The sequence below is a fragment of the Mytilus californianus genome, unplaced genomic scaffold (assembly GCF_021869535.1).
Source record: "Mytilus californianus isolate M0D057914Y unplaced genomic scaffold, xbMytCali1.0.p SCAF_28, whole genome shotgun sequence".
Lineage (NCBI taxonomy): Eukaryota > Metazoa > Mollusca > Bivalvia > Mytilida > Mytilidae > Mytilus > Mytilus californianus.
This window is the reverse complement of record NW_026262677.1, coordinates 49,199-63,209: the sequence shown is the minus strand read 5'-3', so window position 1 is coordinate 63,209 and position 14,011 is coordinate 49,199. Positions and strand designations below refer to the sequence as shown.

At 34.9% G+C, this 14,011-nt stretch overlaps 1 long non-coding RNA gene across 1 annotated transcript; it reads right to left on the bottom strand.

Moving 5' to 3' along the window:
• Positions 1-5,363: 5,363 nt before the first annotated feature.
• On the bottom strand, positions 5,364-13,786 carry LOC127732803 (uncharacterized). Its single transcript, XR_007996436.1, has 4 exons — positions 13,618-13,786; positions 10,553-10,666; positions 9,381-9,499; positions 5,364-5,731 (listed from the first exon to the last, which is right to left on the bottom strand). It is a non-coding gene; the product is annotated as an uncharacterized LOC127732803 (long non-coding RNA).
• Positions 13,787-14,011: the final 225 nt, after the last annotated feature.

Below are 14,011 nucleotides of genomic sequence, written 5' to 3'. Positions count from 1 at the left end.
TGACCTCGTACAGACGATTGACTATCATACTCATGACCTGGTACAGACGATTGACTTTCATACTCACAAGTAGGGACAGACGATTGACTATCATACTCGTGACCTGGAACAGACGATTGACTATCATACTCATAACCTGGTACAGACGATTGACTATCATACTCATGACATGGTACAGACGATTGACTATGATACTGATGACTAAGTACACACAATTGACTATCATACTCATGACTAGCGACAGACGATTGACTATCATACTCATGACCTGGTACAGACGATTGACTATCATACTGATGACTAGGGACAGACGATTAACTATCATACTCGTGACCTCGTACAGACAATTGAATATCATACTCATAACCTGGTACAGACGATTGACTATCATACTCATGACATGAGATATACGATTGACTATCATAATAATGACTGGGGACAGACGATTGACTATCATACTCGTGACCTCGTACAGACAATTGAGTATCATACTCATGACTAGGGACAGACGATTGACTATCCTACTCATGACCAGGGATAGACGATTGACTATCATACTCATGACCTCGTACAGACGATTGACTATCATACTCATGACCTGGTACAGACGATTGACTTTCATACTCACAACTAGGGACAGACGATTGACTATCATACTCGTTACCTGGAACAGACGACTATCATACTCATGACCTGGTACAGACGATTGACTATCATACTCATGACTTAGTACACACGATTGACTATCATACTCATAACCTGGTACAGACGATTGACTTTCATACTCATGACCTGGTACAGACGATTGACAATCATACTCATGACATGGTACATATGATACTGATGACTAAGTACACACGATTGACTATCATACTCATGACTAGCGACAGACGATTGACTAGCATACTCATGACCTGGTACAAACGATTGTCATCATACTGATGACTTAGTACAGACGATTGACTATCATACTCATGACCTGGTACAGACGATTGACTATCATACTCATGACTTGGTACAGACGATTGACTATCATACTCATGACTTGGTACAGACGATTGACTATCATACTCATGACTTGGTACAGACGACTGACTATCATACTCATGACCTGGTACAGACGATTGATTATCATACACAAGACCTGGTACAGACGATTGACAATCATACTCAAGACCTGGTACAGACAATATACTATCATACTCATGAACTGGTACAGACGATTGACTATCATACTCATGACCTGGTACAGACGATATACTATCATACTCAAGACCTGGTACAGACGATATACTATTATACTCATGACTTACTACACACGATTGACTATCATACTCATGACTTGAGACATACGATTGACTATCATACTAATGACTAGGGACAGACGATTGACTATCATACTCATGACCTCGTACAGACATTTGAATATCATACTCATAACCTGGTACAGACGATTGACTATCATACTCATGACTTGAGACATGCGATTGACTATCATACTAATGACTAGGGACAGACAATCGACTATCATACTCGTGACCTGGTACAGACGATATACTATCATACTCAAGGCCTGGTACAGACGATATACTATTATACTCATGTCTTAGTACACACGATTGACTATCATACTCATGACTTGAGACATACGATTGACTATCATACTAATGACTAGGGACAGACGATTGACTATCATACTCATGACCTCGTACAGACATTTGAATATCATACTCATAACCTGGTACAGACGATTGACTATCATACTCATGACTTGAGACATACGATTGACTATCATACTAATGACTAGGGACAGACAATCGACTATCATACTCGTGACCTCGTACAGACAATTGAATATCATACTCATAACCTGGTACAGACGATTGACTATCATACTGATGACTTGAGATATACGATTGACTATCATAATAATGACTAGGGACAGACGATTGACTATCATACTCGTGACCTGGTACAGACAATTGACTATCATACTAATGACCTGGTACAGACGATTGATTTTCATACTCACAACTAGGGACAGACGATTGACTATCATACTCGTGACCTGGTACAGACGATTGACTATCATACTCATGACCTGGTACAGACGATTAACTATCATACCCATGACATAGTACAGACGATTGACTATTATACTCATGACCTGGTACAGACGATTGACTATCATACTCATGACTTGGTACAGACGATTGACTATCATACTCATGACTTGGTACAGACGATTGACTATCATACTGATGACTAGGGACAGACGATTGACTATCATACTCATGACTTGGTACAGACGATTGACTTTCATACTCATGACATGGTACAGACGATTGACTATCATACTCATGACATGGTACAGACGATTGCCTATCATACTCATGACATGGTACAGACGATTGACTATGATACTGATGACTAAGTACACACGATTGACTATCATACTCATAACTAGCGACAGACGATTGACTATCATACTCATGACCTGGTACAGACGATTGACTATCATACTGATGACTTAGTACAGACGATTGACTATCATACTCATGACCTGGTACAGACGATTGACTATCATACTCATGACTTGGTACAGACGATTGACTATCATACTCATGACTTGGTACAGACGATTGACTATCATACTCATGACTTGGTACAGACGACTGACTATCATACTCATGACCTGGTACAGACGATTGATTATCATACACAAGACCTGGTACAGACGATTGACTATCATACTCAAGACCTGGTACAGACGATATACTATCATAATCATGAACTGGTACAGACGATTGACTATCATACTCATGACCTGGTACAGACGATATACTATCATACTCAAGACCTGGTACAGACGATATACTATTATACTCATGACTTAGTATACACGATTGACTATCATACTCATGACTTGAGACATACGATTGACTATCATAATAATGACTAGGGACAGACGATTGACTATCATACTCATGACCTCGTACAGACAATAGAATATCATACTAATAACCTGGTACAGACGATTGACTATCATACTCATGACTTGAGACATACGATTGACTATCATACTAATGACTAGGGACAGACGATCGACTATCATACTCGTGACCTCGTACAGACAATTGAATATCATACTCATAACCTGGTACAGACGATTGACTATTATACTCATGACTTGAGATATACGATTGACTATCATAATAATGACTAGGGACAGACGATTGACTATCATACTCGTGACCTGCTACAGACGATTGACTATCATACTAATGACCTGGTACAGACGATTGACTTTCATACTCACAACTAGGGACAGACGATTGACTATCATACTCGTGACCTGGAACAGACGATTGATTATCATACTCAAGACCTGGTACAGACGATTGACTATCATACTCATGACTTGGTACAGACGATTGACTATCATACTCATGACTTAGTACAGACGATTGACTATCATACTCATGACCTGGTACAGACGATTGACTATCATACTCATGACCTGGTACAGACGATATACTATCATACTCAAGACCTGGTACAGACGATTGACTATCATACTCATGACCTGGTACAGACGATATACTATCATACTCATGACCTGGTACAGACGATTGACTATCATACTCATGACCTGGTACAGACGATATACTATCATACTCAAGACCTGGTACAGACAATTGACTATCATACTCATGACCTGATACAGACGATTGACTATCATACTCATGACCTGGTACAGACGATTGACTATCATACTCATGACCTGGTACAGACGATTGATTATCATACTCATGACTTAGTACACACGATTGACTATCATACTGATGACTAGGGACAGACGATTGACTATCATACTCATGACTAGGGACAGACGATTGACTATCATACTCATGACTTGGTACAGACGATTGACTATCATACTCATGACCTGGTACAGACGATTGACTATCATACACTGGCAAAAATGCCACACATGTGTACATGCGTGACACATGCGTTTCACATGCGTGTCACACGCATGTGAAAGAGACGTTTCATGCCACGCATGTGACACATGTGTGAAAAACACATGTGATACGCATGATACACACATGTGATCATGCGTTTCACATGTGAATCACATGCGTAAGGAAATACACCCGTGATACATGCGTGATTACTACATGTAAAAGGCATGGTGCCTGTATTAAATATTTTTCAAAATGTCCTCCTATTTGTCCAATTACCATGATTGTTGACATGTTTCTCAGTTCTCATGTGAATTACATGCAATTTCTAACACATTTTTCTTACACATGCGTTATACATGTGTTTTCTCTATATATATACACAGGCAAAATGAAATTAAGGTGAATTGAGCATCAATCACACAAATTCACAGTATTTGAGCATATTTTAGATAAGTTAATGCTAATCTAGTACACATTCTATTTTGATATATAAATATTCTTCTTGGTCTTGACTATGTGTTCATACTTCCATTATATTTTACTTTCTTGATCCTAAACAATACAAAAAATATTTATCTATCAACTCCCAACTCACAATATCTCCAATGCAAGAGATAAGATGCAATAAAACAAAGAAGGCAAGCAAATATCCAGGTCACCTTAGTTCACTCCTAGAATTTTTTCGGTTATGTTCAAGTCTCAATACTTTTTTTAAAAGTCATGTAAGGATTGGTGATTCATTTATAGAATATGTATGCACTAATGTATATTTCATTTTTAATATGTATGTACAAGTCATTTTGTGGTTATCAGCCATGAGACAATCCAATCCCATTATGGAAATAGTCTTACTTGCAAAAGATGCCAATTTTTCTTTTGAAAGTTTTGAAGAAAAAAAAGTATTTCACCCTGCCACATATTCCTGTGCCTGTTTCAAGCCAGGAACCTTTTCAGTGGTTGTCTAAGTCTCATCCTAATAAAAAAAAATATTTAAAGAATTTGGTGTTGATGGCAGCTCTTTGATTGGTATAGACTCTGGTTAATTAAGTAGATCATGACATTGTTTAGACACCTGTTCATTGTTGAGGACTGTATGTTAGCACCTTAATGCCTTTCATGTGTTTTTGTTGTGTAGCTGTCTGATTTATTTATACCTCATATCTCATTGTATTAATTAACTGAAATAGAAAGTTCTGTGAAATATATTTTGATATACCATATTGAAAGTCTTGCTGTTATTTACAACCATTTCCTTCTTATTTCACATATATATTTCAGTTTTTCATTTTAACACCAATCTTAAGGTTAAGGCAAAAAGAAAACAAATGTTGACAAACAACAGGCATATACCATTAGAAGATCTCAAAGTTTGGCTGCACAATAAACTAAAAATTCTTGTTATTTCAAATATTTATATAAAAATCAGTTTAAAACATGCATTTTCCATTTTTAGACTGTAATTGTCATGTTGGCACAATAATTTGAATTTGAATTGTATTATATTCTGAGAGAACTTGTGGTTGAAAAAATATACACGATATTTAATTCCATGTGTTTTAGATTTCTTGAATACACCACTCCCATATAATGACTACATGTCTGTTAGTAATGTTAAGAGTTCTCTCCTGCATGTAATTGCTGTAATTGCTATTTGTACCCAAGGCTTCCTTCATACATTTGCACTTATCCTTCTAAGATGTTGCTTGAATGGTAAAATCCTGTAATACATTATCAGCCATCAGACTCTTGGAATACAGTTGCTGTAATAAAAAAAATAAACTGTAATCACAGAGATATGTCTCGCTTTTTAGTAATTTCGATAATGCAAATGTTGAAATTAAAATAGCAACACTTTAACATGTAAGATTTGCAAATATTCAAAGTCAATGAACCATGACTAAAGGTACATGGCTAAACAATCTCCATGGAAATTAAATGTGCCAATGCTAATACAACGCATACCAAATACCATTGACTTATCATAAGTAGTTCCCTTTAAAAAACCTAAACACAAACTAATACATGTAAACTAAGAAAATTTTAAAGTCAATAAAGGATAACTGAGGGGGGGGGGGGGGGGGGGAAATAATCTCCATGGTAATGAGATGTGCCGATGCTAATACAACTGCATACCAAATATCATTGACTTACCACTAGTGGTTTCCCATAAGCCGACCTAATCACAAACTAATACATAAAAACTAAGCAAAAGTTTCAAAGTCAATAGACCATGACTGAGGGGGCAGGGCCAAATAATCTTCATGGAAATGAGATATGCCAATGCGTATTTAACTGCATACCAATTATCATGAACTTACCACTATTGGTTCCCCATAAACTGACCTAGTCACAAACTAATACATGAAAACTAAGCAAAAATTTAAAAGTCAATAGACCATGACTGAGAGGGTGGGGCCAAATAATCTCCATGGAAATGAGATATGCCAATGCTTATACAACTGCATACCAATCATAATTAACTTACCACTAGTGGTTCTCCATAAACTGACCTAATCACAAACTAATACATGAAGACTAAGCAAGAATTTCAAATTAAGTCAATAAACCATAACTGAGGGGCGGGGCCAAATAATCTCCATGGTAATGAGATGTGCCAATACTAATACAACTGCATACCAAATATCTTCGACTTACTACTTGTGGTTCACTATAAACTAGACCTAATCACAAACTAATACATTGTTGACGCCGCTGTCGTCACCAACGCCAGAAACAGCATACCTATGCCTCGCTTTTTGACTCCGTCAAGCGAGACAAAAACAGCATATATTTTTTGTAAAACATACATCAAATATTGGATTACCAATCAGGCAAAAAATGATAACATCAATTTAATCTCCAATGATTTACCAAACTTACATATATATATATATATATATATATATATCGTGTGAACAACTGGAGTGGAATATAATAGTTGTTGTTTATCATATTTATTTTTTGTTTAATGTCTTTTACGTAAATTGGAATTGTATTACATCTGTAATTTCAGGACCTTTTATAGCTTGCTAGATGCAGTATCAGTTTTGCTCATTGTTGAAAGCTGTTCATACAGTGATCTATAGTTGCTAACATTCAGTCATTTGGACTCTGGTGGATAGTTGTCTCATTGGCAATAATACTACATATTCTCATTTTTATCAACATAAATTACCGTAATAATGAAAACTAACTCTATTCATGCATGTGTACTACACATTACCTGTATATATAATATATACTAGAATACTCCGGGACATCATGGTGTTGTGACTGAAGCAAAGTACCTTAGCCTTATTTTTAGCCTGAATTTTAAGATTTTTCGTTTTGTCATCTAATAATGTCATGCTGGTCATTAGGTGCACAGTTTTCTCTGCTTTCAAAATCTTTCTTTTTGAACCCTTCGACCCAGAACTTGTTAATTATCTGTTGTAATAATTATGTGGAAAACAAATGGGCCTGGAATGGTGTAATTTTTAATCAACACCATTGTTCTATATATATAAGTTATAAATAAAGTTGAATTCTTTGAATCGTCATTTTTATGTCATGCCGGCTCACAAATTGGACCTTGTTATTTTAGTATTATAGATCTAGATTACTAAGTGCTTGTAGAAACACAATTCCTCATTTTTCAAGCCCCTTTCTTACATGTCTTAACCTCATTTAAATTACAATACCAACTAAAAGCTCCAAGGAGCCTGTGTCACTCACCTGATATTTTTTTCATTTTACAATTGATGCATGAAATAATGCAACCGATATACTTTTGCTTTAGTTTCAAAGATATAAGTCAAAAACTGCATTTTTCCCCCTATGTTCTATTTTTAAACTAGATACCCTAATGCTTATTATGGCCAAGTTTGGTTAAATTTGTCTCAGTTGTTTCAGGAAAAGACTTTTGTAAAAGATTACAAAAATTTACGAAAAAATTGTTAAATTTGACTTTAAAGTGCAATAACTCCTTATGGGGTCAATTGACCATTTTGATCCTGTTGACTTATTTGTGAATCTTATTTTGCTGAACATTATTGCTGTTTACAGTTTATCTCTATTATAATGTTCAAGATAATAACCAATAAATTGCTTTGCCGAGCGCAGCTGGATATGACCACAGAGGTCCAACCCTGAACAGTTGGGGCAAATATGGACACAATATTCGCGCTTGATACAGGTCTGAATTTGGATTGCAATTCAATATTTGACACATAATAGGTTTCTGACACAGAATAACTGTAGTCGAAGAACTTGAATTGGTTATATGACTTGAATTTATATTCAAAATTTTGCTTTTGTGTAATACACTATGCTGTTGCGAATTGACCTCCATCCCCTTTTTAAATAAAAAAATAAATTTGAAGGATTTTCTTTTTGATTTTGATTTCTGAAATCTTGAGGAGAAAAAATTGTCCCCCCCCCCTCTTTTTCCAAAAAAAAAAAATCTTTCCCTCAGTTATGGTCATAATTTCAATTCAAATTTCCAAGATGTATTTGAATTACCTCCCTTACACTGTAATTTGTACTTAAGTAATTGTCCATTAACCAGGACACCCTTGTTTTTTCTCACTTTTTTTGCCCCCAATTCCTAAATGGTTTGAGCCATAACCCCCCAAAGCCAATCCTAACCATCCCTTTGTGGTATGGAAACTTGTAGTATAATTTCAGAGAGATCCATACACTGTTCCACAAGTTATTGTCATGAAACTAGAAAAATGCTTATTTGGGCCCCTAATTCCTAAACTGTTGGGACCATAACCCCCAAAATCAATCCCAACCTTCCTTTTGTGGTTATAAACCTTATGTTTAAATTTCATAGATTTCTATTTACTAATACTTAAGTTATTGTCCGGAAACCATGTGTCTTTGGGTGACGACGACGACAACGTGATACCAATAATTTTTTGTGGTCGTATAAAAATTGAAAAAAAAATTCTTAAAATTACCAATTCAGGGGCAGCAACCCAACAACGGGTTGTCTGATGCGTCTGAAAATTCAACAGAGATAGATATTCACCTGATGAACATTTTTACCCCATGTCAGATTTGCTCTAAATGCTTTGGTTTCAAAGCTAGAAGCCAAAAACTGCATTTTACCCCCATGTTCTATTTTTAGCAATATTGGCCATCTTGGTTGATGGGCAGGGTCAACGGATACATTTTTAAAACTAGATACTCTAAGGATGATTTAGGCCAAGTTTGGTTTTATTTGGCCCAATAGTTTCAGAGAAGATTTTTGTAAAAGTTAACGGACGACGACGGACGCCAAGTGATGAGAAAATGATGCAATTAACAGCAAAAGTAGGCGAGACACTGGGTTCTGCGGAACCCTTACGATTTTTTTGAAATTGCCTTGGAATTCAGTATTTTTGTTATACCATTTGGAAATTAAATACTGTAACAAATACATACCAGTTACATTTATATATACTGTAGCTATAGGATCTCCTCAATATCTTATCCTGTTGTTAATTTCATTTAAACATATAATGTATATAGCTTCCCTTCCACTTACATCTGAGGAGCTAATTCTGAAAATTAAAATTCCTGTGATTATCATATAAAATCTTAACCTGATGCAGTCTGCTTTCCAATAAGAATAAATTAGGAATACAGTTATCCCTTGGCAAAGAGAGAGAAAACAAGTGATATTTTTATATTATAACCAATACTGCACATGGTAATTGGAACATCACTAGTTTTCTGGATTGGATTGTTGCTCACTTTGTCAGGATCTTTTACAGCTGACTATATACTGTAGAAACATTAATTTTCGTGGGCTTAAAATTTCGTGGTTTTGTCTCTTTACAAGATTTCATGGGGATTTAATTTCGTGGTTTTCCAGTAAATGGAAGTGATATTATATGTAGGTTATGTGGATATATTCTTCCCACGAAATAAACAAAATTAAATCCTCCACGAAAATTTCTGCTTTTACAGTAGTATGGTTTTGTTCATTGTTGAAAGTCATACATTGACCTAAATTTTTTTACATCCTCTTTGACTAATGGAATGTTTTCTCATTGACAATCCTATACCTTACATTGTAAGACCTTATTTATAAAATACTAAAAATTTCAATCTGTGACAATAACATTTTATTAATTAAATAAGGTAATCTGATCAGCAATTATGAAGCAATGTTCAAAAACACTCTGTCATTGTCTGACAGCGATCAAAGTAATTTTAACTTCTATGACAATGTACAATGATGTATATATGTGCAAGGCTCAAAACTAAGTATTACAACTAAATTCATACATATATCCATATACATTTACAAGGTACTTAAAAAATCAGCGAGACTGATGCATAAAATGTAGGTAAAAAAAAAAAATACTTTTGTTGGATCCTGCATCATAATTATTACAAGTTAATGAAGGCAAGTCATAATCATTGAGTACATGTACATTATATTTGAACTTAAAGTAAAGGATAATCTGATTAGTCTCTAATCAGTAATGAAGCCACACAACACTGTGTGATAACAGTGACATATAAGTCTCCCATAGATGCACATACTATTATTTTAGGTCTTTTGTATATATATGTTTAAGGTTACTTAGAATTGGCTGTTGACATACATGTACACATGGACTGTCAGGCATGGAGTCATTGGACCCTAGGTTACTCCAGTCCATTATCAGTCACTATCAATAGTCAACTCCTCTGTCCATTTGTTGTAATACAATGTACAGCTGAAAGGGAGAAAACAGTACTTTATTAATAGCATGTGGATGCAAGACTATAATAAGTATTCAAAGAGTTTTGCAAACAATTGGCTTATCCATTTAGGAGAATTCTGTATTTACCTACTGATGTGATAGTAAACAGTGGCGGATCCAGAACTTTTTATAACTAAAAGGGGGGGGGGGTGGGGGGTGGGGGGGGCGGCGGGCCACACTCCAGTCATGCTTCAGTGATTCCCCTATATAATCAACACCAAATTTTTACCACTAAAGGGGGGGCGCCCCCCCCCCCCCCCCCCCCCCCCCCCCTCCCCCCCACCCCCCCCCCCCCCCCCCCCCCCCCCCCCCCCCCCACCCCCCCCCCCCCCCCCTATTTTAGTTATAAAAAGTCTAGAAGTACATTTTATTTATACCTTTCGTACGCTTCAGAATGGTTTCAATGTTGACAAAAAAAATGGAGGACCTTTCACTGGACTGAAAATTTCAAATAGTCCAGGACCTTTCATTTTTAATGCAAATTTTAACCCCTGCATGTAGACCAATTTGAAAACCTGGCCCAAAATAAATAGACAGCTGCACCATGAGCACATGTTACACCAATCGCTTATTCAAAGAATAAAGTTCAATAACTTTTCAATGTCATAATCAGGACATTCATGAAAAACTAAAAGGGAGGTTATCTTAATAGATATAAACCAGTCACCAAAGTTTCATGATAACTGCTCAAAGCATTGTCTGAAATATGAAAATCCCCCTTTTTTATGAATAAAATCACATAACTCTGAAACATAAAATCTAAAATTAATAAAAACCAAAAGGGAGCTTATGACAATAAATATAAACAATTCACCAAAGTTTTATGAAAACTGCTGTAAGCATTTTTGAGTTATTGTCTGAAAACTGGAAAATCTCCCTTTTTTAAATGAATATAACCCCACAACTTGGAAACATAAAATCTTAAATTTATAAAAATCGAAAGGGAGCTCATGTCAATAGATACAAACAAGTCAGAAAAGTTTCTTGCCATTTGGTGAACACATTTTGAGTTATTGTCCCAAAACTGGAAAATCCCCATTTAAAGTTTTTTAATGTTTTTTGGATATCAACAACTTTGTCAAACATACATGGAATTTTGACATGGAATTAGTTATATCTGCACACAAGAACACACATTTGTATGTGTTTTTTCTGCATAAACATGTAATTCATAATTTATTAAAACTTCCGACATAGTCCCATTGTGCATCTCTTTTTTATGCCCTTGTCGTAACGGAGGGGGCATCAAGTTTTACACTTGTCTGTCTGTACATCCTTGCATACTTGCATTGAGAAATAGGTTTTATACCCTTTTGATATATTGAATATTTTGACATTACACAGTCATACTTTTCTTAAGACTGCATAAATTGACAACTGTAAAACATTGTTACACTAAATCTGTTGAATGTAAACTGATAGATATTTTAGTTTGGGAAAACATGTTTTTTGCACCTTTTTTATTATAAGACCTATTGATGAATCCAGTCCTTTTTGGCTAATTTTGAAAGTTGGTTCTTATGTTGTTTGCTGTCTGCCATTACTGTATGTAGTTTATATTTTTCATCCTTGTAGGTTACTTTATGGTATTGATTTTTGTTCATTGTTTAAGGCTGTACATTGACAAGTAAATGTTTACATCTTTGTCCTTTGATCTATTAATTGATAGTTGTCACATTGAGGATCATACCTCATCTTTTTATATTTATATGCTAGGTCATTGAAAAAGCTCCAAGGATACAACATAATTTAATTGTTATATATTTGCAAATTCATTCTGATAATGCAAAAACATAAACGGATTGACTTTTTTTCTTATTTTAATGTCCAGAAGGCAAATATTTTATGTATTCTAAACGAGAACAACTTATCATGATCAATTAATAATATAGGCCAGTCTGACAATGCTTGTTTTAGACCCTTTTTGGTCTCTAATTCATGAATGGTTTGGGCAAATACCCCCAAAATGAAACTTAACCTTCTACTTGTGGTACAATTTCATAGCAATTAAAATACTTATAAACAAGTTATTGTCCTGAATTTAGAAAAATGCTTGATTTGGGCCTTTTTTGGCCCCTAATTCCTACACTGGTTGAACCATGACGCAAAAAATAATCCCAACCTTCCTTTTGTGGTATTGAACCTTTAAATCTAATTTCATAGACATTCATACACTTAAACTGAAGTTATTGTCCGGAAACCAAATGTCTTCGAACGAGTTGATAGCAATATACGACCTCAAAACTTTTTTGCTGTAGTATACAATATGGTTGTTCTTTTAAACATTTTCATAAATAATCTAAAAGAAATGTAGACCTGTTTGGGATTGCTTGCAATGCAATTTTCATTACATTAAACAATATATATTTCCACGGAATAACTTCTGTAAACCTAAATTTTAATAGCACTTACTTTCTAACTCGTACATTTCAAAGTGACATTATTCCTGTATAAATTGCCAAATAAACGGATCACCGATGTAGTAATAAATCTTAATTATAAATTTAATACTCAACAGAAAACAATGAACTTGCGGAAAAGATGGTATACCGCCAACAAAAGGTGCAAAGGTTTTATTTCTTGGTTTCCTTAAACTGACCTCATCATGAATATCAACAATTTTTTTACGACTATGCCTCTATTGAAAACAGCATGCCTAAGTCACAGCTTCATAACTGTTGTGGCTAGACAAAAAAGAACAAGCGATTAAGAGAGCTTTGAATGCAATTTTCTATAAAAATGACCTGTAAAAAAAATAAATTTGTCACTTCTAACATGGATAATTTTCGAACTTGCCCACAACATTACAAGAATCAAACTTTAAACTCTTTGACCTCAAACTTTTAAAAAAATCTTCGAAACTGCATGTACAGAGCCTGACAAGAAAAAATTATTCAAACATAGTTATCATTTTCATTACATACCTCTCATCACAAAATTATTCATTGACTACTGCTCCTCATATCCACATAAATCAATAGGACAATCTATGACTCCACTATATAATCTAGAAAGCAATGCCTCAAATGAATTCTGTCCTGTTGCTTAGCTTCTCCTACTTCTCAAAGTAATTGTACATGTACTTTCGTTGAAAAAGCTAAAATAAATAATGTTTAATAAAATGAAGTTATAATACAATGTATCTGCCAAAATTGCCTTTAATATTTTGATCTGGCAAAATTGGCTTGCTTTGATCTTTTAAAACTAGACCAACAAACTTTCCCTGAAAAAAAAATGACTACAAAAAAGTATTTAATCATTTTATTAATGTTCTAATCCATCATATAAATTCCATATGACCCTTGAATGAAGGGATGA